The sequence below is a fragment of the Sparus aurata genome, chromosome 17 (assembly GCF_900880675.1).
Source record: "Sparus aurata chromosome 17, fSpaAur1.1, whole genome shotgun sequence".
NCBI classification, from domain to species: domain Eukaryota; kingdom Metazoa; phylum Chordata; class Actinopteri; order Spariformes; family Sparidae; genus Sparus; species Sparus aurata.
In genome coordinates, this window is record NC_044203.1 from 7,259,766 (window position 1) to 7,284,646 (window position 24,881).

The following is a 24,881-nucleotide window of genomic DNA, read 5'->3' on the forward strand; positions in this document are numbered from 1 at the left end:
GGAGTTAAAACAGTGCAAGAAATTACAGCACAATGTGTTAATGAGAACTCAAATTTCCAGCCAGAAAGAGGGTCACGACACTGCTGAGAAAGCTGTGGAGGAAGCAGCAGAGTGAACCATCTGTGATTTCTTGAGCAAGGTGTCTATGTTCAGTATGTGCGTGGGGGGAAATGCCACCAACATGCCTACATGCATGTGACTAATTTCTGTGGCATTTCATCAACTCGCAGCATGTCAGAGTGGAAGAGCTGACGTGGTTGTGTGGAGAAGTTGGGCTTCTTTTGAGGTTTTAGTCAATATTGAAATAAAAGTGTGTACACTGATAGTGAAGCCTTTGAACACAGCATGTCTTTATGAGACTTTATTTTATTGTTTCTCAGTACGGTAAAGAAAGATGACCATGATGACAATTTCGTCCTGTTTTTGAAAAGGAGCTGTTTTTTGTTCTTTTTTTTATTCTATTGAGCGGGAACATGCTGACTTAAGTGAGAGTTCTCAGTGAACTGAAGCGACATTCTGAGTTTCTACATGGATCTGAAGGTAAATATTATTTTACAAATTGCATTTTAAATATTTTTGTACATACTGTAGTCATGTCATGGTCTGTAACCCCTTTATCCCTTTTTCAAGGGGTCGCAGGGTTTTGTTGCTAGAGCCAATCCCAGCTGTCTCCGGGCAAAGGCAGGGTAAACCCTGGACAAGTCGCCAGCTCATAGCAGGGCCCTCAGGAGCAATTTGGGGTTCAGTATCTTGCTCATGGATACTTCGGCATGCAGCTCAGCTCAGCCCGGGGGAGCTGGGATTTGAACCAGCGACCTTCGATCAATAGCCGATCTGCTCTACCTGCTGAGCTACAGCCGCCCCCTTACTGTAGCCACAGACCAATATTGGACCCATGTTAACAATACGCACTTTAGGATCATCTTCTGAATTCAATCACTCTATGTTAACTGTTTTGAACAGACAGCATATTTCTTTACATGATAATAATGTCTTTAAAGCTGTAGTCTGTAACATTTTTTTGGTTATATTTGCTAAAATTGTCATTATGATCTGAAAGTAGAATAAGATACAGGTCAACTGTGAAGAAATCCAACATCTGTGGCTCCACCTAGTGGCTGTAATTTGATTTGCAAGAATCCACCGCTCCTGGCTCAACACAACCAATCGTAACCAAGGGGAGTGTCTGAGAGGTGTCAATCATGCTGGTGAATACGTTGCTGGCAGCCCTGTCCTCATACAGTTCGTACTGGGCAGGTCCCCTCCCCCGCACAGGCGCAGTGTCTGCTTCACTTGGTCAAACTTAAACTGTAAACAATGGCAGAGAGGCAACTGAGCAGAAAAATGCCCCACCATTTCCTACGTCAAAGAGAAGAAATAAGGAGACTGCCAAATAAAAGCAGTTTAAAAAGAAAGAATTGGACCGATGCAGAGAGAAAACAAGGATAAATATCAGAGCTCCATTTCAGAGGTGGAGGAAGCTGTGGGATTTGTAAGGACTCAAGAGCAACACAGAGTTAGCTGCTTTTCTGCTGGACAAGTAAGGACCCCTGCTTGATATATGTTTCATTCTATGTTTTAACCACAAGGCTATGGTGGCGGCGGTTACAGTAATTCCTTGGTTCACAATAGCACATATGGCCGTACGATGTTGCAGTCGAGCTACGTAGCTTGTTGCTGAATCTAGCTTGCTAGCTTGTATCCTAACTCCGGTGTTCAGCTTTGTCCTTATGGCTACTGGTTATCAAAACTGTCTTTCAAGTGACCGGGCAGTTATAATAACGTTAGTTTGTGTTCAGTACACTCTGAAGTAGTTGGATTGATTTAGAGAAATAACGTTACTCATGCTTCAGAAGGGCAGCTTGGCGTTGTACCGGGTACTGATTAGCTGGTAACTCTGTCTACAGCAATGTGAGGAATATTGCTTGTTACTCGGGATGTATACAGTGATCTGCATGAGGCACTCGTCACCGTAATTTAGTCGCATTGGTCAGAAATAGAACCATCAGGGGAATTGAAGGCAGAGGAAGAAGGAGGGACCTGGGAGCTATATAATTCAAATATTCTGGCTAGGTCCGCTTTTTTTCTCAAAACAGACTGCAGCTTTGACTCTGGGGTATATGAAGATTGTAGAAGACCTTCTGTATCATAAAAAAAGACACATTTTCTAAAGCTCAGATTCTTGACAGAAAATGATTAATTCTCTACTCAAAAACACAAGTATTCATTGAAAAGCACAAGGGCAGATCCATCAAAGTGATGAATGAATGATCTGGAAGTAAACCAGAGCCCCCAAAAGAGGATAGCTAACTACGCTAGCTGACGTTACAGCTCAGCAGAGTCAGCTCAGCAGACAACATTGATGATTACATCCTGCACTGCATGAGCGTCTCGACCATACACAATCACACTTCCTACTGTGCAGATAAAGTATTGTTCGGTAGAAAGAAAATAGTTACTAGTCGGAATATAGTCGGTGGATTATCTTAAGTAACTGGATCATTGTCTCTGCAAAGACACATCACTGTTGAGTTTTTTAAGTGTATTTTTGGTACTGCCATCTAGTTCCATTGTTTTCAAGAGAAGGCGGACATCTCTATGGCAGATATCTCCAAGACTCAGCAAATGATAGCAAAACAATCTAAATGGATAAATAGCGCAAAAGAGTAAAAATATGTATTCTTGATTTTAGGGTGAACTGTACCTTTAAGCTGTGACAGTAGACAAATCTGTCATTAAATGTTCTTTGCTCTTCCAAAATTAACATTATATTGTATGACTGTTCCTATGTATGCATGTGCAGTTCACATAGCATGATCCATTGGTTTCCCAGCTTAGTTGTCATTTGAGGCTTCCAGAGGAGGATGGAGGTGTGAAGGTGTTTCCTCTGCTTCCCTCACACTCTTGCTAACATGGAGATAAAAATAGCAAACAGGCAAGAGAATCCTGCTAATTGAAGACTTTGACTCTGATGCACGTGATTCAGCTCAGATCCTAACATGCTGTTACTGCTACTACACTAGGGTTCCACCAGTATGAGCATCTAATATCAGATACTTTTACTGATATTTCTGGCATTAATCAGAGGTAATATTAAAGGACTTCCATGCAGTCAGATGGCCTTAAATCCATTACATCAAAGGTGAAAATGGGCACGAGGATAGCACATTTGACTATCAGTAAAAGACTAAAATGGCTGTAATTGGTCTGACTCTACAGTAACAAAAGAACATTCTTGCTACACTTTTGAAAAATAATTACCCTTTTTTAAAAGGCCTCCATTATTTATGACCAGTATTTTGGGCCAACTAAAAGTTACCTCAGGGCTCCACCTTTGCCTGAGAGCGAGTTTATTTTCAGAACTGGTTAAATGTTTAAAGAGAGTGCCTACACCAAGGTAAGGTTCCACTGAGCTTCAAACCTCATTTGCAGGCGAGGTTTAGTCAACACAGCAACATGGGCAAGCAATTAAAGACAGGATAGAAGACAACAATATACAGGGTTATAAGGTAAGAAGCATCAAGTCGGTTTTTCACTTTCCAGCCAGTGCTAAACACAGTTCACCATGAGTTACTTTGATTGAAGCCTTTTTCTAAGTCATTCCAGACAACAGCACATCTATAGCCTTTTAACCAGTTCACTTCAAATATAATTTGGAACAGAGACAAGAAGAGTCTTTTGACCTTAAACCATACTGAAGCCCACAGACTGAAGCCATAAACACCCACAAGTAAGATGGAGACAACATCGGGACGGCCTAATAAATAAATGTCAGGCAGTGAATTGATCTCTGCATGTACAGAGATGGCCATCCAACTACAGCATACAAATCACAGTGATGTGGCATACATGTTCTACCAGTGTGAAAAAAAAGTTTCTGAAGATTTCAGACAGAGAAAGAGCAGTATAAAGTTTCAAAACTATCAACATGCCGTTTAGAAAAGACAATTGTTGTTCTTTTGTCAGGATTCAAGGACAGTTTTAAAGCTTAATTAAATCTGGAAATAATGAGCTGCCGCTGAGCAGGGCATGATGGTGTCATCTATTACACAATCAATGTCATCAATACACATAATACATCAAAAAATGAACAGGTACAGATCCCTGTAGGACACCTTTAGCCCTGTATATCAAGAAATTATAACAATAACTGATGATTATGTGCCCAAACCCAGCAAGAGTCAGATGTAGAGCTTGGCACATATGTTCACAGTCGAGGTTATGTATTGAAGTTTTATTAATGTTAGGTTTAGTCTCGTTTTCCGGGAAACACTGCGTTACACTGGGTAAACTTTTGAGATAAAGTTATAAGAGCAAGATATATGTAACAAAGACCAAGTCGTTTTCAGACATTTAAAGCAGAATTCCTTCATATTATCTCTCTATAAAAGCAAGGAATCTCTGTATGTGTGTGTGTGCCTCAAATATCTCTGCAGATCAGGATCAGACTGACTTGAGATTTTCAACATGGCTGCTGTGTGGTTTAAGGGTGTGCAACGTCGGATTTGTTTGGACTACAATAATACCGTTAATTAACTATTTCATAGATGCTTTACGAATTCCGCTAGCATTGTCAACCATAGCCACCATAGCCACGTGCGCACCAGAGTCAATCACTGCAGAGCTCATCCCCACGACACACCTTAAGAAACAAGCGGAATTATACCTGCAGCGGCGTGAGCCGGACTGGGATTTTGCCGGCGGTTCGTTCCCGTTCTGTGCATCTAAACTGACTGTTGTGGATTAATGAGACTGAACGAGTCCGGTCTGAGGAGATCCGGATACACGAGGACAACAAGCTGGAATCGGAATCTGTGGATGTTCTGTGTAGCCAGCTGCTAGCTGCTGTCAAAATGAAACAATAATGGTACAGTCACACATGTGAGGTTGTGCTAAAAATAATGACACCAAACAAGGCAAGGTAAACAGTTTTTACGGTGAAATATAATGGTAAAATCAAAAAAAGTCAAAAACAGCCAATTATATCCCTGATGTCCCACCTTCAAACAAAGCCTCATTTGACCATCCATGAAAACACTACTTAACCTCCCACTTTTCTATAGGAATACATACTTCCTACGGGCAATGCACTAGTATGTATAACTTACTAATAATAACTACACATTTCTGTATTTTAAAAAGAAGTTCCTAACTTGTACTTCATGCACAGCAGGTTAGAGAGACTAAGATGTAGTGAGCAGAGTGAGATGATTAAATATTTTATAGCACAAAAATGTATTAGCTGCCAACATTTATTGTGAAACAGTGGGAGACCGAGGAGACCATTGAAAAGAAGGATGCAGGACTACAGTCTGCAGAGTGAAGGCAAAGAGGATGAGCAAATGAGACGGGCAGCAAATGTCAATTAAGGGGAGAGAGTCACACCAAGTTGAGTGAAATTTGATGGTGTCCCTCTTTTTCTTGGAACCTGTTTTGTCCATTTTCAATGGAACATCTCCAGAGTTAGCTAGCTGCCTAATCTTAACCATAGTTTATTTGCCATATCCCAACTATTCTTCTTAACCATACTTTTGCAATATACAGTACAAAGCACTCAACAGACATAAATAATAAGTAATTAATCATGTAATCAAAGGCTTTTGCAGAACAATATTCACAGTCTTTTGACAGCAGTTAGCTCTATCAGCAATCTACTGGTAAAACCCCTTGCTTTAAAGTTTCTGCTTAGTTTACAATGGACAACATTGTCATGTGTCTTTAGATAAATCAATAACCAGTGCACAACATGGTTTCCTGGGCAGAGACTTAATTGCACCACTCCCCAGCTATGAATCTGTGGTAACTGTGCGATGTTGTGTTCCTCTCACGATCTGAATCTAATCAGATCTCAATTTAAAGTTGTGGTTTAAACTGTCACCAAACAAGGGATATAGAAATTAATTATCAATGCTTTTAGGTCATTCATTTTCTAGTTGATCAATAAATTATTTTATTTTTTAGGTATGTGCAAGATAAGAGTAACATTAAATTTAAATTGGCACAAACTCTTTTATACACAGACATTCAGAAAGCATATGAATATATGCAGGTATGATTTAGGATGAGACATGATATAAAGTTGGATCCAAAGTGTTCAGTCTAAACAGGATTTGTATTTTAATGCTTATAAACACCCCCTGTCAAACAGCGAGTATTACACTCAGTTTGTGCTTGGCTGCTCTCTCGACAGTTGTCTCGAGACAAAAGGCAGCAGGTAGCACCTGGCCTGTTTTTTATGCCTTCGCAACAGGAATGATTAAGTGATCAAGCAGCTTCTTCCACACATCCAGATCTCAGAAAGCTGCTGTCATTTCATTCTTGAATGAGCAAAGAAATAAACTGAGGTAATATATATAATTTTATCTGTTTGGAATGAATGTTTTCTCACACCTTGGCAACAAACCATCCAACCACACTGCATGGCAGTCCTTGACATTACCCATGAAATTAGAAAATTCTGCCTGGAGGTGGCTTACATTTCTCAGCTGTCGTAGTGCACACATGGTTTACACTGCATATTGTGAACTGTCTAGAAAAAGGGAATGCATAGTTCTTATGGAGACCAAGCATAATTTCAATGTTAGTCAGCACACCCTCTAAGACAAACAACAAAACACATCAATCCTTCCTGCAAGTAAAAAGGACCCATATTAGCTTTTCTGACCTGACGCATCTGTCAACAAGTTGACACTGTTTGTTAATGCCTTCCAAAACAATTACACAAATTATTCATATGACCAGCTATCAGTGAATTAATTTCGCCTTGCACCACACAGCAGGCAGTATATTGACTGTATATTTGGCCATTTACAGGGGTCAAACTTAAACACTGTCATTTTGAGAGGTAATATGATGTACTTTAAACTTGGCCAGCTAATATAGCAGGACATGGCATGCTTTATACTTTGATGTTCTAACTAGATCCATGTCCAATGAGAATTCTATCACAATAGTGAAGTTCCATATATGTCAATATTTATAATAATCTGTAGGAGGGATTATCAATAATAATTGATCATTTTTAATGACCTGTCCTAATTCTATCATGTGAAAAAGAATGAATCTAACCAGTTTATCAAGGCACACTGTTTATAATTAACACATTAATGTAGACACAATACATAAAAAATAATATTGCTGATGCAGCTTAAGTGTCTCTGGGCTCATAGGTAGAGCAAAGAGGCTGGGTGGCAGGCAGAGCTGGCCTGTCCACTCTGCCTTAGGGACCTGAGACACTTCAGCAGCGAAGAGTGGCTCTGGAGGATGAGTGACATGGAGATGGGGCAGCAGAAGACCGAGACGGAGGCCGAAGGGTTCTTTGGTTTGCACTGCGATGGGATCCATAATAACTCCTCTGATCACTCTTGCTCCATTATCAAGGAATATGACCAGCTGTTGAGATGGGGCAAATTCCTATAGACTTTCCATTGGTTTGCATGTAAGGTATACACATGAAACTATCACACATTTTATTGAACTAATCTTTTTCCAGTCAATGACATGTCTATCATCCCCACATATAACCCAAATATATATATCGATATCATTTCAATGACCAGGCCTATGCCCAATCCAACTCAACTTTCATTTGTGACAGAATCCCAGCATGAGGACATCACCTACTAGCAACCAGAAAAAGCCTTGCTGGAATATAACATATAAGTAGTGGATGTCCTCAATAGCGCCACACAGAAAGTGAGGCCATGTCGACTTGTAGGTTACGAGGTCACAGCTGCCACACACCCTGATGTGCACAGACTCTGATGGTCCATTCAATACCTCGTACAGCCAATAGAGGGTGAATATTGGACTTTCATTTATCAGGTGACCATAAACACTAGAGATGCACCGATCGATCGGCAACCGATCGCAATCGGCCGATAATGCCCCTATCGGTTTTGATCGGAGTTCTCAAAATAGATCACATCAGGCCGATCAGATGACGTTTAAGTATAAAGACAGTGCATTAACTGCATGCAGGGAGGGAATTTCATAGCCGCCGTTGCCCCGCACTTTGGCCTTGATGCCCCGTGAAAAAAAACCTCATCGTACGGCCAGTCTGACTGGCCCAGTCAGTGTAGCAAGCTTGCCTTTAATTACAGCCACCTGAGTGCACAGTAGTCACTCACAGTAACTTCAGTGAGTCCGCGGTCCGCGCAGGTGGAGTCTCATCATCACGATGATCTCATGTGAAAGCCTCTCAAACAGCAGCAGCGTCTCAAAACAGAAGTACAAAACTTACAGCACAGGTGCGAAAGCGAGCGCAGCCGGTTTTGACATGATACGTAACTGACTTATGTGGTAGGATTTAGTCCGGTAAAGTTGTAAATATATTCACAGATTCAAACTTCCCGGATCAATAACTCATAAGTGAAACCTTGTTAAAACACAAACGACGGCTCTTTTCTACCGTAGTGAGGAAGACAACGAGCTACAACCGTATGTTAATCAAAACGAGCGTCTGGACATTAACTCTGGTCTGTATGGTCAGCCAGCTGTGAGACGAGGGCGCAGGGACCGTCTACAAAGTGCAACACTGAAAAGAGAAACTACAAAAAATTCAATAACTTCACTATTATTCAGAGTGTAGTGTCACCAAAATCACTCCACACATCAGTGGTCTCCTGCTGTTATTCTACAATTTTTTGTTTGGAAAAAATGTGCTTTGCCATAATTTGGGGGAATTTCTATTGGGAGAAATATTCAGTAACACTAATATTCAGTGTGGTGTCACAAAAATCATCTCACCCTAACCCTACTTAACAAACACTAATTTCTAATGTAACTTTAACTTGATTTTGGTATTAAAAAATGTTTTAATACACAATCCATGTCTTATTATAAATTAGGATGTTATGGTATCAGTCTGAAAGGTAAATCAACACATTTTACTCAGTGGCCTTTGTGTCCTGTCATGTGGCCTTGGTGCCCCTGAAAAAAAAACTGAAGGCCAAATGGACTTGCCCCTAAAATGACAAAATTCCCACCCTGACTGCATGCATTCCCACTAGTAAGCTACTAGTTACTCTATGTAAGCTGAGTCCAAGTTGTCTCTAAGAGTCTCTAGAGTGTGAAATATTGCACATTGCCTCAGCCTGCAATAAAACGGTGGTCAATTCATGATACTTTCTCATCTCCTAATTTTTATACTTAATAATACAATGTCAATGTTGTGTAAGAAGAATCATTAATTAAATATATGAAAGTTACACAAGACAACAATATAGAAGAATTTATGCATTTGACACTGTGATCGGTGATCGGCAATATCAGGATCGGCAGATACTGCTTTCGGTAATCGCCGATCAGCCCCAAAAATCCTGATCGGTGCATCTCTAATAAACACAACTGCTTTTTTTCTACTTTTTTTTGTTTGTTTTGCAGGGGAAGAAATAACAGGGTCGGGAAAGATTGAACTACATGTTGATTGTTAGTAGCAAACCACAATAGTAGCGCTTTACATCAACCCATCCATCCGACACCAACCCAGGACCGGTAGGCTCAACAGTAGGTGACTAAAAACTGCCCACAACAGCACTGGTACCACCTACATAGCATTGATGACATTGGTGAAGTGAGATGTCTGCACGGAGCCCAAAGATACTAAAAGGCAAAAGCCACCCTAGCGGCAGTCTGTACACCCTGCTGCCATCTGGCAAAAGATACAGAAGCTTAGACATACCAGAAGCCATACCAGCAGACTACTAGCTTCTTCCTTCAGGCTGTGAGAGTCCTGAACTCGCCCTTAACACTTCACCTTTATAACATAGACATTCTACAATCTTGTAAAAAAAATAAAAAAAAGGAAAATTAATAAAAGATAACTACATCTGCCTTGGATAGATGAAAGACCTGAGGGCTGAGGCATGGATGTAACCACTGAGTCTCTTCATGGTAAAATTTTTGGCTGTTACATGGTTATCAGCCTAAGTTCCGGTCTCATTACACACATTGGCCAAGGCCCATTAAGCACCCTTCCCGAACGCCATGTTTAGTACCTAATTAGGACAGCCAATGGTTTGGAGGATCTGGTCAACCTCCAAGTTGCTCCAAGTAAAGACATTCTCCCCATAGCAGTGTCAGGGAGCCATCAGGAACTTTTAAGACATGGGATTTTGACATGTTCACCTTTAGTGTGTGAGAGTGTGTGTGTGTGTGTGTGTGTGTATGCGTGCGTGTGTGTTTGAGACCAGCCTGTCTGTCCTGACTGATTGCTGTGTATTTAGTCCAAAGGATGGTTGGTGTCACATACAAAGCGATCTGTGGAGCCCAGAGGCAGCAGAATAGCACTGTCTGTCTATGTCACACGCCCTGTGTCTACAGTCCCTCTCTATTTCGCCTTTAATCCATCTTCTATCGTCCCGCTGACTGTCTTCTCGTCACCCATCTATTCATCTCCCCTCTTTCAATGACTCCCTCTGTTTTACCCCTCACTGTCTTCTCTTCCTCCCTCTGATGTCACAAATTCAGATATGAGGTTCTCTGATAGCACGTAGCCTTGGACACTGTGGCCTTGTTTAGGGAGGGGAGTGATCAGAGGATGAGAAGATGCAGCGAAGACGGGCGAGTCGACAGCGCGGGTATTTTCCGAGCCAGCGGGAGGATGTAAGGCGCAGAAACAAAGGAGGACATCTAGGTTAAAAAAACATGCATGAATGCCTCTGAAAAGGCCTGTGTTGTGTTGCCGGCTTGTCTCATCCGTGTGACTCTGAGCCAGCCGTGCCTGTCAGGGCACTAATGTTGAGTCTATTTCTGTTATGTGCTCTCTTTCTTGAGGATAAAACAGATGACTGCTAATATCCGTACCTGGGGGTGAGGGGGGTTCTCCGACCCTAAACCTGGCACCATCCCAGAAATGCATGTCGTCATAAGAGCAGAAAAATCCTGCACGCACTTGACTCTCCTCTTGTCTGTAGAAGGCTTAGGAGGTCCCTTCAATTCATTGTGGTGTCATGTATTTAGTATAACATACGTCATGTTTACAATAGTAGGGCTGTGCATTATGGCCTTAAAATAATATCATGCTATTTTTTAGGCAATTTAGAAATACACAATATATGTTGATGCTTTGAAATCTCCTCAAAAGCACTTCATAGATGTTAGGACTGGACAACAACATCAAATATGACGATATTTTTAACCAAATACCTCAATACTGATATTACCACTATATTGTTGGGATTACTTTTGGTACTTTCAAAAAATATCGACACAATTAAATTTTTGATAAATAACCATCAGTGATGTAGATATAATGACTACGCGGGTAAAAACAAGTATTAGAAAAAGGTAGAACAGTCTGGTCAGTTCATAAAATGACGTCACATTAATGTAACGCAGCCTTTAAAACCAGGAAATGACAACACTTCTTCCATATCAGTGTAACAATCTTCAAAATCCAAGATGATAAATAGTCTGATATCATGATAACAATCTATATTTTATATTGCCCAGATTTCATATGCAGGGCCGTGATTTGAAGATTTGAATTATAATGAGAGGTCAAAAATAACTTTACCCGTTCAGATGAAAGCGAAGCCGAGCCCAGGTGATAAAAACCTGTGTCTACTGCAGAGTCAAATGATTTACACATTCCCATTGTGCAAAGCACAACCTTCGTGGGTTTAAGTAGGATATTTGACCAGTGAAAAAGGGTACAAGTGGAGGATCCGTCCAGTAAAGGGGAAACATGAGTTGGAACAGAATATTTTACCAGTACAATACACACAGGGACAACAGGGCACTTTGAATAAAATGTGACCTTTAAATGCCTAATTTATCTCTACATGTGGATACATTTGCACTGTTGGGCTGCTTGAAGAGCTGCTACCAAAAGATAATAATTATTAATACCAGTTCCAATGGAGCGTTTTACTGCCTTGTGATAGTTTGTACTTTCTTCCTGAGGTTTTTATAAAATTTTTATATAACTCAGCTGACTGACTGAAGTCTAGAAATGTTGCCTTTAAAATTGCCTTTAATACTATACTGTCAGTCATTCCTAAAGTCTTGTCCCCCTTCAGTCACAGCTGTTTTTTCCGTTGTATCCTTCCCTCAGTTGAATGTTTGAGATTTACTGTGTAGAATGATGTAAAAGGATGTCTTCACGTCGATAAACTGCTCAAAATGTAAATTTTCTCTGTGCTCACTGATAATGTGATTTTGAGAAGCGGGCCCGATGAGCAGGATTTGCGATATCACAAACAGATTGGGAGCCTGGTTCATTGGAGTTGTGGAAACTCAAAGCCTGGAGTGCACACACACTGAGGATATACTTTACTGTGAAGTAGGAGACATCTTGTGTCCAGCAGTTGAACTTGTGAAATGAAAAAATGCGTACATGTTCATGTATTCTGTCATTTTTGATAAGGCAGAAGGAGGAGCTGCCATTTTGATGTGGCAAGTGGACTTTCCTTTTGCAGAATAATACATGTGTGGAGGGGATTTTTCAATTTCCTTTTCGTTTCGCTGGCGGTAGACGAGCGGGTATATGAACCATCCCATATTAAAGGATATGAGCATCTTAACAGTAAAGGCGACACAAGCTTGTGCACTTTCCTTGTCAACAACGAAATTAGCCCCGAACTGTTTGTTTTATCAAGACTTTTAAAGACCATGTCATCACCTGTTGAAAATATCCAGTATGACGCTGCATTTTCAGCTGTGTCCCCGAGTGAAAATGCCAATACCCTGCTATAAATCAACAGTGATCATTACATCGCATAAGCTAATGGAAACTTCACCTGACTAACCAAGAGGAAGGGCTTATGTGTTTGCATAGCGCCCCCAATAGTTTGATCTGGTTACATGAAAAGGGCTGAGGTTGGATATTTTTCCATGTCAACTAATCAAGGAAACCGCACATTGGAGTAGATGTTTTCTCTCAAAGCTAGCAGAAAATCCAATTAAAATAGTGCTATAAAAGTTCTTTCAAAGACACTAGCGGTGCCTGTCTGTGTCATTCTCATCATGTTGTGCATGCACATGCAGTTCTCCACATGTTGGACATGATTGAGTCCTCCTGCAGCACAAGGAGAGATGAGGGAGGCTCCTTGCACCAGAAGGGGACAGTGAATGACAACCCATTCCATTGCGAATGAGACTGCCAGCCATCAGTGAGTGATACCAAGCTGACTGAAAGTGCGCCACAGCAAGAGGCTCAAAGCGTTCATCTGCCTACTCCACTGCAAGGAAATCAGTTCCGTGCTTCTGGTTTCTCCCCTGAGCATCGTTGGGCATGATTTCAACCCGCCTCATCATCATGTCTTACCAATACACGACTTGAAGCACTCTCCGTGCATTTCAGCAGGTAAATAATACATGCAGGATTTCTTTACAGAAGGGGGATATTGTACATTATACTAGATATACTATTAATGACAATACAGTCATTTAAGAGCGATATTTAATGACTTTAAAGTTTTCTTTTTTTTGTTTACTCTGGCTATGTTCGGAAATCATCCAAAATACGACAAACTTCGATAAGTCTTGTGTTGTAATCTGCCCAGATACGCAGCGCTTTCTCTTAGATGGAAAAAAAATACAAATAAAAATACCAAACTCTATTTCAAAATATTGCATTTAAATGCAGCCACGCACACTGGCAAAGCTGCACGCTGCTTTGAAAAGGCACCCAGTGAGTCGAATATCACCTGGCATTTTCAAAAGGGTAAAAACGTAACTATTTGATTGAGTGAAAAATTCAGCCAGCGGTGCAAGGAGTCAGCTAAAAAAGTTCAATTGTATTTATTTACCGAAACAAATTCCGCCCGGCGGGGTGTTTCACTGCCGCCGACTGAAAGAGTCGCGCTGCTTAAAAGACGTTTCAGCTCATTTTTGACCTTTGATACCAAGAAACGACACGATTTTAAAATAAAGTTGGGCGACAACGTCTCCCTAGAGAAACGAGCCGACTTCCATCCTCGGGGTCTGACTGAGGAATCCAAACGGCCATTGTCCATCCACCAACGGTGCGTCTCCCTGAGCACAAACCGTTTGGGTGTGTGACACTTGGATATTAGAGACAGTGCTTTCTTTCCAACCGGACTTAAAGCAGACCACAGTGTGAGGAGAGCCAAAACAACAAGAATAAGTCTCCATCAAATGAAGTAACTAGATATTAGTGTCTTTTTCGCATTTTTTTTTTTTTTTACCCACACCGGCTGCGATCACTGACTAAATCGACACGCATCTCACCAATAAACGCAGCGGCGATCCAAAACAAGCAGTGCTGTGGACATGTGTGTGTGAGCTACAGCAAACTTAAATGTGAGCAGCTGTCAGTGAATAAGTCATTTAGACTGAATGGGATTAATATGTAAAAGAAATAGAATTTACCTTGAGTGAGTTACCAGTCCTTCTGATGCATACTGTCAGCGGTCAAAGCTCGGTGCGTTCACAGGGCATTCATCAATCCCAAAAGCCTGGAGATAAGTCCTAGGATAAGTCCTCAAAGCACATTATTATACACGGAGATTCCGCCTTTTTCTGAGCGAATTAAACGCGAGCGAGAACATGGGGGAAACTCAGAGAGGAGTTCACAATGTCCGTTAGTTCCCAGTGCGTAAAATGGGTTCAGAAAATCCCGAATGTATTCACAGACAGTTTTTTTCTGACATTGTTCCAAAATTGAACGTCCTCCGCTTTTCTTTCATTTATGAGGAGAAATCCTTGTTGTTGTGTTGTTGTTGTTTTTTTTTTAGAAATAATAGCTGTGTTTGTTATTCCAGAAAATGTGAGAATTCTATCAAAAAGTTGATCCCCACGTCTAAATCCTCCCCGTCTCCAGGTTACAGTCTCCAGTTGGATGCTCTGTCAGCTTTAACGGAGCGGCAAATCAGAGAGAGCTCGCGCGCGTCTCGGAAGCAGCCGTCCCCAGCTCGCGGCTCTGGAGCGTCCGTGTCTGTCTGTGTGTCCGCGCGCAGCAACAGCCGGATTCCTTATTTGGAAGCCCGGGGCTCGCGCTGCTGTCAAGAGAGTCAAGTTCTACCAAAATGACTTCCAGCTAAATATTTCAAAATAAAAAGCCTAATGGGGGGGAGAGGCGCTGCAACACTCTGTGGAAGAGCTCTTGATCAAAGCAGCACTTGGAGAGGAGCAGAATATGACTTTCAAGTTAATTATGCGTCACATTCATGCTGAAACACTATTAGGATAAATACTTTTAAATTAAGAATACATTCTCATTTAATCTGAACAAAGAATTCATATCCACATATCTTTATTTATTATTCTATGTTTCATTTTTTCTTGCCTTTTTAATTTTCAAAAGATCTTTAATGTGTAAATGTGTGTACATGAAGATAAATGATTTGGTCCAAAAGCATATTGTGAACAAAGCTTCAAAATGTACTGAATATTCAGTTTGTGTTTTAAGAAATATGTCTGTGTTTATTAATGTTTTGGTATAGCATTTGTTTCTGTTGTACATCATGGCAATCCTGAACATAATAATTGACACAACATACAATGAATGGAGCCTTCTCCACTTCCCCCTTTTATTTTGAAGGCCAAATCATCCGTTTTCCTGCCGGATTCAGCCTTTATTGTGTTCAAAGCTGAGGGGGTTCCTCTCAATAGAAAATTCACCCACCAGCCCCCTCTTCTGGAGTCAAACAGCCTCAATTGGATGATGTGTCAGGTCGGTGGCACCACCTACATTTACCACACAATGAGGAAATGTTCACAATAAATAGCCACAACACAGGGGGGCTTACAGGTTATAGGAAAGCGTTCAGGGAGTGTAGTAATTGAGTGATGTGCCAGCTGGGAGAAACAACATCAACCATTTTCTCAAACCTGTCAGACTTCTATACCTCACATACAGGGAGATTTTCTTAAACAGGCATGTAGCTGCTGTAGCTGTAGAGTCCTCTCTGCAGTATTGTTTGTGAGAATTGTTTGGGTTACGGTTACCTGTAACCTGTAAATTACATACTAATTCACCTGGTAGGGCTTTGTTGGATGATTCTTATATGTTTGACTGAATATTTCAAGGTGTGCTAGGTGACAAATCATTGTAGCATGTAAAAAGTTTAGGAACAGCAAAAAACTTATAGGACATATAACTGGATGTCAAATATATGATGAAAAAAAGATATTTAGAAAATATAAAGCAACACTATGTAACTATTTAACTTTAAAGCTGTAGTCTGTAACTATTTTTTGCTATATTTGCTAAAATTGTCATTATGATCTGACAGTAGAATACGATACAGGTCAGCAGTGTAAAAATCCACTGTCTGTGGCTCCACCCAGTGGCTCTAATTTGATTTGCAAGAATCCACTGCTCTCGGGTGAACACAACCAATCAGAGCCAAGGGGAGTGTCTGAGAAGTGTCAGTCATTCTCGTGCATACCTGCTGGCAGCTCGCTCCCCCACAGCGTGTACTGGGCAGCGCCCCTCCCCCGCACAGGTGCAGTGTCTGTTCTTACCTGATCAGATACATTCAATCCCAAACTGTAAACAATGGCGGAGAACAGACAACAACAACAGAGCCGAAAAATGCCCCAACATTGCCCACCAAATAAAAAGACTGTTAAAGAAAAGCAGTGGGAAAAGAAAGAGTTGGACCGAGCCAGAGAGACAACAAGGATAAATATCGGAGTGTCATTCCAGACGTGGAGGAGCTGCAGTGTCTGTAAGGACTTTTCTGCTGGACAAGTAAGGACCGCTTGGTCTATGTTTAATTCTATGTTTTAACCACAAGGCTATGGTGGCGGCGGTTACAGTAATACTCGCAAAAGCATATATTGCCGTACAATGTTCAGTCGAGCTACGTAAGTTGCTAGCTTATTAGCTTGTATGCTAACTTCGGTTTTTAGCTCTGTATTTATGGCTACTGGTTAGCATTTACAACGTTAGTTTGTGTTCAGGACGCTCTGAAGTGGTTGAATTAGTTTAGAGATATAACGTTACTCATGTTACAGAAAGGCAGCATGGTGATGATGATTACCTGAATGATTAAGTGGTAACTCTGTTTACCGCGATATGAGGAACAGTGTTTGTTACTCGGGATATCCACAGTGACTCGGCATGAGGCACTCGTCATTATAATTTAGTTGTATTGATCAGAAATAGAACAATCAGGGCTTATGTTGTTGTTGTTATTTTGAAAATCTTGGTTATCTGGCGTCCTCTGTTACCGTGGTCACAAGCCTGCTCGTGCACAGCAGGCTCCTCTGTATGGAGGGGCTTTGAAGGCAGGACTGCAGCAGCAGAGAGAAGAAGGAGGGAGCTGGGAGCTGTATCATTCAAATGTTCTGGCTAAGTCCACTTTATTCTCAAAACTCCAGACTGCAGCTTTAAAAGTAATTCAATGTTACAGTGACTTGTATTAAGGTGAATAGTGTCTGTCTCAGCCAGTCCAACTCCCTGTCCCTTCTTTCTGCAGCATGTAACTTCAGTGAGAGGTTAGGATCACAGTACACAGCACATAACACACAGCACAACCTTTGAGTGATTTTGTCATATTTAGGAGAAAGTGGTTTCTGGTTTTCCCTCTGATGTCCTCTGGCTAACTGCTGCGTACTGTAGCTACAAGTTAGCTCTGCTAGCTGACTCTGCGGAATGGTCACCAGAAGCGGAGGCAATCAGGCATCGGAACTGGGCTCAGCAGCTTCTACAGACATCATGACCGAGGTGAAGAGACTGAAGAAGATGCTGAAGGAGGATTTTAAGAATAAATAAAAGAGACAGTGACTAAATAACTAAACTAAATAGACTAAAAAGAGACAAAAAGACTAAATAAAAGGCTGCAAACAGACGCTGAACAAAATCTTTTGCTCTTTTGAATAGTAAGTATTTTAGCTGGCTTGACAAGTAATGCCCTGTGTGATTGCACTTGCTTAATATTTGGTTTTTGATCATAAACCAATTCAGTCCATTTTGACAGATGGTGGTAGCATTTTATAGCCAGGTGTTATTGTCTCTGGTACGGCTTACGTTAGCCTGCTGTGCTGTTACTGTCGATCCCAAGATTTCCCTGTATAGTCCAAGCACAAGTCGTTCTAACAAGACTCATTATCACATATCTTTTGTAATATTTCTCATATCAACTGTATCAGCTGTAATGAACATTTTCTTTACTTCATTCATAGTTTCTCTGATTGAAATGACAGTCATGTTTCACAAAAAATATATATATATTACATTAGGGCTAATTCAGCATATATTAACTCAAATATTGATTGTAAGTTGATATATGGAATTATATATTTTTTTAGTTTTTTTTTAGTTTTTGTATGGAATCTATTTAACTACTCAATGACAAGATTACATTGGTCCATTCTTGGCCCATCTAACACACCTTTATTTTATATGTATTTGACTTATCATAGGAAAGCACAGGTACATGTTCACACTGTATGCATGTAACTTAAGTAGCATTCTGTTTCTGCAGTCTCCTGGTTGAAAATCCTGTACTTTCGGAACCCAATTGTTCACCCTGTCAGCAGACTTGGTTTCTCTTTATACTTAATTTAATGACTTCCTCCTTTGCTGCCTTAATTATAACTACAGCCACTAGAGGTCCCATCATAAGAAGAAATATATATGTGGGTCTTAACAAGCTTCTTTTTGTTGTGTTATATGAGCATTTCAGTTCTTTGTTTTGGTAGCTGGATGGGGTTTAGTGCATGTTAGTGCATGTGAGTCCCTCTCTGTCCTTTCATGTCTGTTCTCAACATGGCTGCCTGGTATGAAATGCATCTGTTTTGGTCAGAGATGCTTTGCTAGTGCATCATTTGGCATTGAATATAACCCTTAATGCCCCTTATAATTCACTATGTATGATATTTTTATGTAATCTTTTTTTATTGTAACATTTATAAAGTGGTGTTATGCTTCATAAATGTCCCCAAACAAAACAGTAATTTCTCAAATTACTGTAGATTCCTTCGTTCAAGCAGAGATGAGGGGCGGCCTATGGTCACCTCACTTCTTTCTTCACACCTTCAGATTTTTATATTTTCAGACTTAAAGTCTTGCGCCTAAAACAACATTGACTCAATAACATTTGTTAAGGTCATTTATCAGACTTCACACTTCCTTAGACACTAAAAGCTTTATACAGCTTTTTGTCCACGTATAGAGGGGTACTCTCCAACGCTTGTAAATATAATTTGAATTGCGGCAACCTTCCTTCAGTACTCAAATCATTTAATTTGTTTTTTCCTACAGAAAACATAAAAAAAAAAAAAACACTTACTTACTTAAAAAATTTACTTGTTGAAATGACATAAATGTTTAGATAAAAAGCAAATTTAATTAATGCATCATGATAGTAATTTCAATGAGTTTTATTACTGTTGTTGGCTATAAGTGCATGTTTTCCAGCAGAAGTTTATCTAGTTTAAGTTCGGCCACCCGCTGAAGCCACTGTGCCATATTGGAAGAAATGGAGTGTAAATAATGTGCAGTGATTTGAATCTCACCTTGAACAGAAGTGCGATAACTGTCATAGGAGACAGTCATCAGTATTACATCATGTGCTGCAGTGTGGCCCAGAAGTGTAAATGGAAATACAACGTCACTGTGTTCTGTTCGCCTGTAGGAAAAATTCTCGTTGCTGTTGCCTGGGACACTAATGGAGTGACTCCTGTGAGCTAGTTCAGCCAGACAACTCGAGATGTATTGATATACAAATGATGTGCCCCACTCTCCACACTCATCCATCTACCAAACGCACCCTGACAATTTGGCGGTTTATTTAAACTGCAAAATTGTTCCATCTCTCCCTGTGCCTGTCAGTGGTCTTTGAGCCCCACCACCACCCAGCATCCACCTGTTGGCTCTGACTGCCGGAGGGCTCAAGATGTCTCACTAATATCTCTATGCAAGCATATCAGTCTACATGCCAAACTATTAATATGTTTTGCTGCTCGAGTAAACATTTCAAATGTGAGTTGTCTGACTGAACTGATGATTGTGCTCAGCACAGACGAAGAATTAAACCATCAATGTAAATAAGGACATTTTTTAAGACCCTTTTTTCCTCAGTTCTTTTCCTAGCTCTTCTAATTAAGTGTTTGTTGTGAAAAGAGTGGTGTGAATCTGCTGCAGGAGACTCTTCACTTCGGTCAGTTAGTTCCAACTGGTGGTAGCTGTTCAGCTAGTGTGGACTGGCCGCTCTATAGCTGCTCACAACCACAGGATCAGGACCATGGAGAACTCCTGTGTGTGCAGACACAGATGAGAGAGGTGGAATTTATCACAGTAAACTTCAAGTCACTTTTATCCTTCTTTGATATATATATATTGTTTATCAGACAGGTTGTATATGGTATGTGAATATAACACATACTGACATAAATTAATAAAAATAATATGGACACAACAAGAAATACTTGAAGGTGTTACTTGTGAGAAATTGACAGAATTTTAGGATACTTCCAAAACAATAGGGGGCAGCATAGCCACTAGCAGCTGCTCACTGTAGCCTTTTGTTGTAGCTATCTACTGTTGCTTAAATAACAGACAGAAGGGCGGGCATTATCGTGTATCAAGTTTGCAAGCTGAGATTAAACTTGAAATCAAGGTTTATTGCTGACCTTGGAAATACGAGAGAGAGAAAGTCTAAACTTCATTCTACATATTTTTTTCAGGCATCCCAACTATATTCCCCTGTCATCAGTGGATGTAGTTTGCTTTGCATTGTGCATATTGCCATTATCTTATCAGTAGCAATTGCATTATCAAACAAATGTTTCCCAAGGTGTGTTAACTTGATGATGAAAGCTAAGAGATGATTTGGTGCATCAGGAAACAGCTATTATAGAAATGCCTAATACACTCTCTCCTGTGTGTGCGACTATTGCAAGACAAACTCATATGGAGAAAGTTCAAGGTCTTAAAAGGAACAATGGTGGGAGTGACTTCCATGATCAGGTTCTCTCATCAGTACTGTTAATGAACAGAATTCTCCTTTCAAGTTACATTGTAGTTAATGACCTCACAGACCACCACCGTCTACAGCATTGCCTCTGCATACAGTATGCCTCCTTCTTAACAGGTACATTATCACAATATCCTCCGCCATCACCATGTCACATGGAAGTATGTGGGCAGTTATGGTTACATCGTTTGAGATGCATGTATCTATTTTTGTGTGTAACAGGGGCATACATGTACCTCAGGTGTGGGTGAACTCACACAATTCCTACAATACCTTCACTAAACTTGAGGGACTGAACCTAAGTCATTTTAATATGATGTAACTGATGGCAGAGGGGTTTTGAAAGCAAGGCATTAGACCAAAGGTCACTTTGTCGTGAAACTCATTAGAAATGATATTTTTCTTCAATATAACTAATGCTTAATTTATTTCCTACTGATTTAACTATTCAAAAACTCAGTAACATTGAAGTGGAGACAATGAAACGCAGATCGCACACAGCAGAGAGTCTTTGAATTGCTCTCAGCTGCTGTTGATACTCAACTCTGACTCTCAAGTGCCTCATGTCAGAGGTTAGTGCAGAAGTTGTTAGTGCCCACTGTAGTACCCTGACCCTTGTATCCTCATGGAAAACCCCCAGCAATAGTTTACATCTGTCTCCTCAGACATTCTCTCTTCAAGTAGCAGATGATGCGTATTCAGGCACTGCCCTTCTTCCAGACAAATAAATATACACACTACAGCTGGGAAACTCTTCTGATGTGAAACCCAGAGAGATCTGAAAGGCTGCAAAAGGTGCAGAAGCAAAATCAAATACATCTTTCCTCCTTTGCTGTCATTGTCTCCACTTCAATCAAACACAAACAGTCATGTACAAGTGCAAGTAAAGGACACACACAAACACACGCACACAGAAGTCCATCTCAAGACCACTTAGCAAACAGTGTTGTCAGTGGTACATGTGAGCAAGCTGTTTCACAAATGAATATTTCATGTTGGGGCTGAACTGAATGACTGAAGCTTTGGTGCCTTTAAAACCCTTTCCTTAAAATTGTGTTGTCTGGTCCTGTTTGAAAACACATTTACAAGTTATTTTTCAAGTAGCAGAATAAACCACGATGCATCTGGAAATGCTTGCCAATGTCCCCTCTTTTTGCTGCACCCATGAAGCAATCAAATTCCTGGCACAATCAAAGTCTTATGCAGTCTTGCCATGAATTGCATTTACAGTCGGCTGAGGGTGCATTTTCTGAGACTCTTTGTGTTGGAATTATGTTCAGCTAGAGTCCAAGAGCACAGGGATAGCACAGGGATGAGTAAGAGGGGGAAACAGCTGTGTTAGAAGCTAATAAAAGAGCATCTAAAAAGAAACACCCTGTCTCCTAATGCTTCACACTCACACAGAGGAATTAACGGTTGCTACATTCACAGGAATTCATCAATGCTTGGCATGGCTGAATATTACTATTCAACATCATTTAATGTAGTACAAAAGCCAGGGTGAGAATGTTCCTACCTTCCTATTTTTACGGAGAAAATGAAGTTGTAATTTGGGCATATTGGCTTTAATTGCCAACATATTTCATGTTGTGACATTATTTTATGACCTCTTTGTGGTGATGTGGTTATGTTTTTGCTACTGTGTGTAGATGTACCCCACATTTTTTTGGCAGTATTCACATTGTGGTTTAGTGTCTCAATTTTGTATTTGGTCTTGTGTTTTGACTTTCAATTATATGCTATATTATTTGGGGTTCGTTTTCCAACTTACCACCATCAGCCCAACAACTGGCAACTGCTGATATACCCATGCAGGTGTGTCTGTGGTGTGCACAAGACACAGGGATCACACCCGATATTTTCAGCAAATGCAATCATAGATGAGCTTGTTGCAAGCATGAAATAAAAATCCCCAATTTGGGATTATTTTGGTTTTAAACTGGATGCAACAGGCAAGCCAAATGACTGAAAATTAACAATAGGCCATCTTTGCAAACAAATAGTGCCAGTGAAAGAATCTAATGTCATCATATGCATGGCTGTTTGCAAATCACCATCCTGCTGAGCACGCTAGGCTCACACCAAGAGCAGTTGCCTCCACAACTGCCAACTTCCTGTGGAAAAGCCCAACACACTTGCTACTTTTGTCAGAACTAGTGTATAATAGATAGACACTTAACCTGTTCCACAGGGTTTGTCGCACAGAAACATCTAGAAAATGTATATCTAGGTATATCATGAGCTAACTTCAACCAATTAGATTAACAGCAGCAGAGCCAGTTGATAAATCAAAGTCAGGAGAAGAACGAAAACTTATTTTTCCATGGAGAAAATCCTTCTTTTTTTGCTCTGCTTTCAATGAAATATACTCACTATTTCCAATACAACTGATGCTCTAGCAGCAGCTTTGCTAACCTCCTCAGGAACAGCCATTGTCGTTTTCAAACAAACATTTGCTTGTTTCACTTTTCATCAGCGCTCAAGTTACATTGGAGCCAATGGTAGCTGAGGTCCCATGAAAGCAGTTACATCATACATCTGTGAAGGTCACTAATACTTTACCAACAACCACTATTTGAATCACAAATAATACATTTTTAAAGTATTTTTTACATTAATACATCTCTCTCTCTCTCTCTCTCTCTCTCTCTCTCTCTCTATATATATATATATATATATATATATATATATATATGTATATATATATATATATATATATATATATGTATATATATATATATATATATATGTATATATATATATATATATATATATACATATATATATATATATATATATGTGTGTGTGTGTGTACATATGCACAAGAAATAGGGTTCATAGGGTTGACATTGTTATTACATCAGGGACTTTGTGGTCATGGCTTATTTGAATTGGACATAACCTCAATGTGGCAGTGAAAGATACATTAGAAAAAAGAAAAGCAAACACTGACCGAGCATTTGATACATGCCACTCTGTCAATTGATCATTTGGGTTAAGTTGGCAGAGGCGATGGAAACTTGACCTACCATTACATTCCCTGAGAACAGTAGTGCTGATAAAATAAGCTAAGTCTTATTGACACATAGGTCACTTTTAATAGTTGTTAAAATCGTTACCATTTGTTTTCATAATAGGCTATAGCACAAATGTATTCATAAGGAAAATGTGGATAATGTCAGCATGGTGTGCTGTATGTAAAAGCCATAGCCAGTTATTCATGCAAGACATGAATATGTGCATGCTGCAGGAAAATTTCCCTCTTTGGTTGGTGTCTGTCTAACTAATGTGTTGAAGCATCTAATCTGAGCAGAAAAAAATATTGCTGGATCATATGTGTTGGCTGGTTATTAAGTACGGTGCCATCTGTTGGTCATTATAGACTTTTACTCAGATTATTTATGTTAAAGTAACATAAAAGCAGCAGCATTATATTGAATCACATCTTCATTTGTTACAATGCAAGGATGAACGATCACAGCATTACTTTATTGTTTCTTAATGTTTCTGTATTTGCCCTTCAGTGTGATTGTATTTGTACTTGAATGTACCTGCTGCTATGATGAGCTAATTTCCCCTCAGGGATTAATAACAGTTATCTATTAGCCTATAATTTGTTTGTGCTTGTTTGTTTGATTGTTTGCCTGTTTAAAGAATTACGCAACTCACTGGGAATAATACTTAACACATTTAGCATAACGAACTTTACTGCAAACATTCTGCTTGCCGTGATTTTCACCATCGGTCACCGTGAATGAAAGGACGTAAACATGACGATTGTAATAGTTTCACATTTAGTTTACATTAAATTCAGCTTTTCATAAATTTAAATTGTTAGATTATAAAAAGGTAATTGAATTATTTGGTTAGCCGCTGCTAAATGACGCACTTATTGGCTGAGTACTGTGCACAGCACATCGTTTTCCTCGCTTACTGTATCCAACTGCCTCATGTCTCCACATGTAAGGAAATTACTCATGTTATTAT

General features: G+C 40.0%; 1 protein-coding gene across 17 annotated transcripts in view; it reads right to left on the minus strand.

Moving 5' to 3' along the window:
* The window catches only part of adgrb1a (adhesion G protein-coupled receptor B1a), a 191,298-nt gene extending 176,275 nt beyond the window's left edge, over positions 1–15,023 (minus strand). For 5 of the 17 annotated variants that reach the window (XM_030395285.1, XM_030395284.1, XM_030395282.1 and 2 more), the window contains exon 1: positions 14,338–15,020. The gene's annotated coding sequence lies outside the window, so the exon portion shown is untranslated. Of the gene's footprint in view, positions 1–14,337 lie in introns of all 17 variants that reach the window. The other 12 variants (XM_030395288.1, XM_030395287.1, XM_030395278.1 and 9 more) reach the window with 6 other exon arrangements.
* Between the last annotated feature and the right edge of the window lie 9,858 nt (positions 15,024–24,881).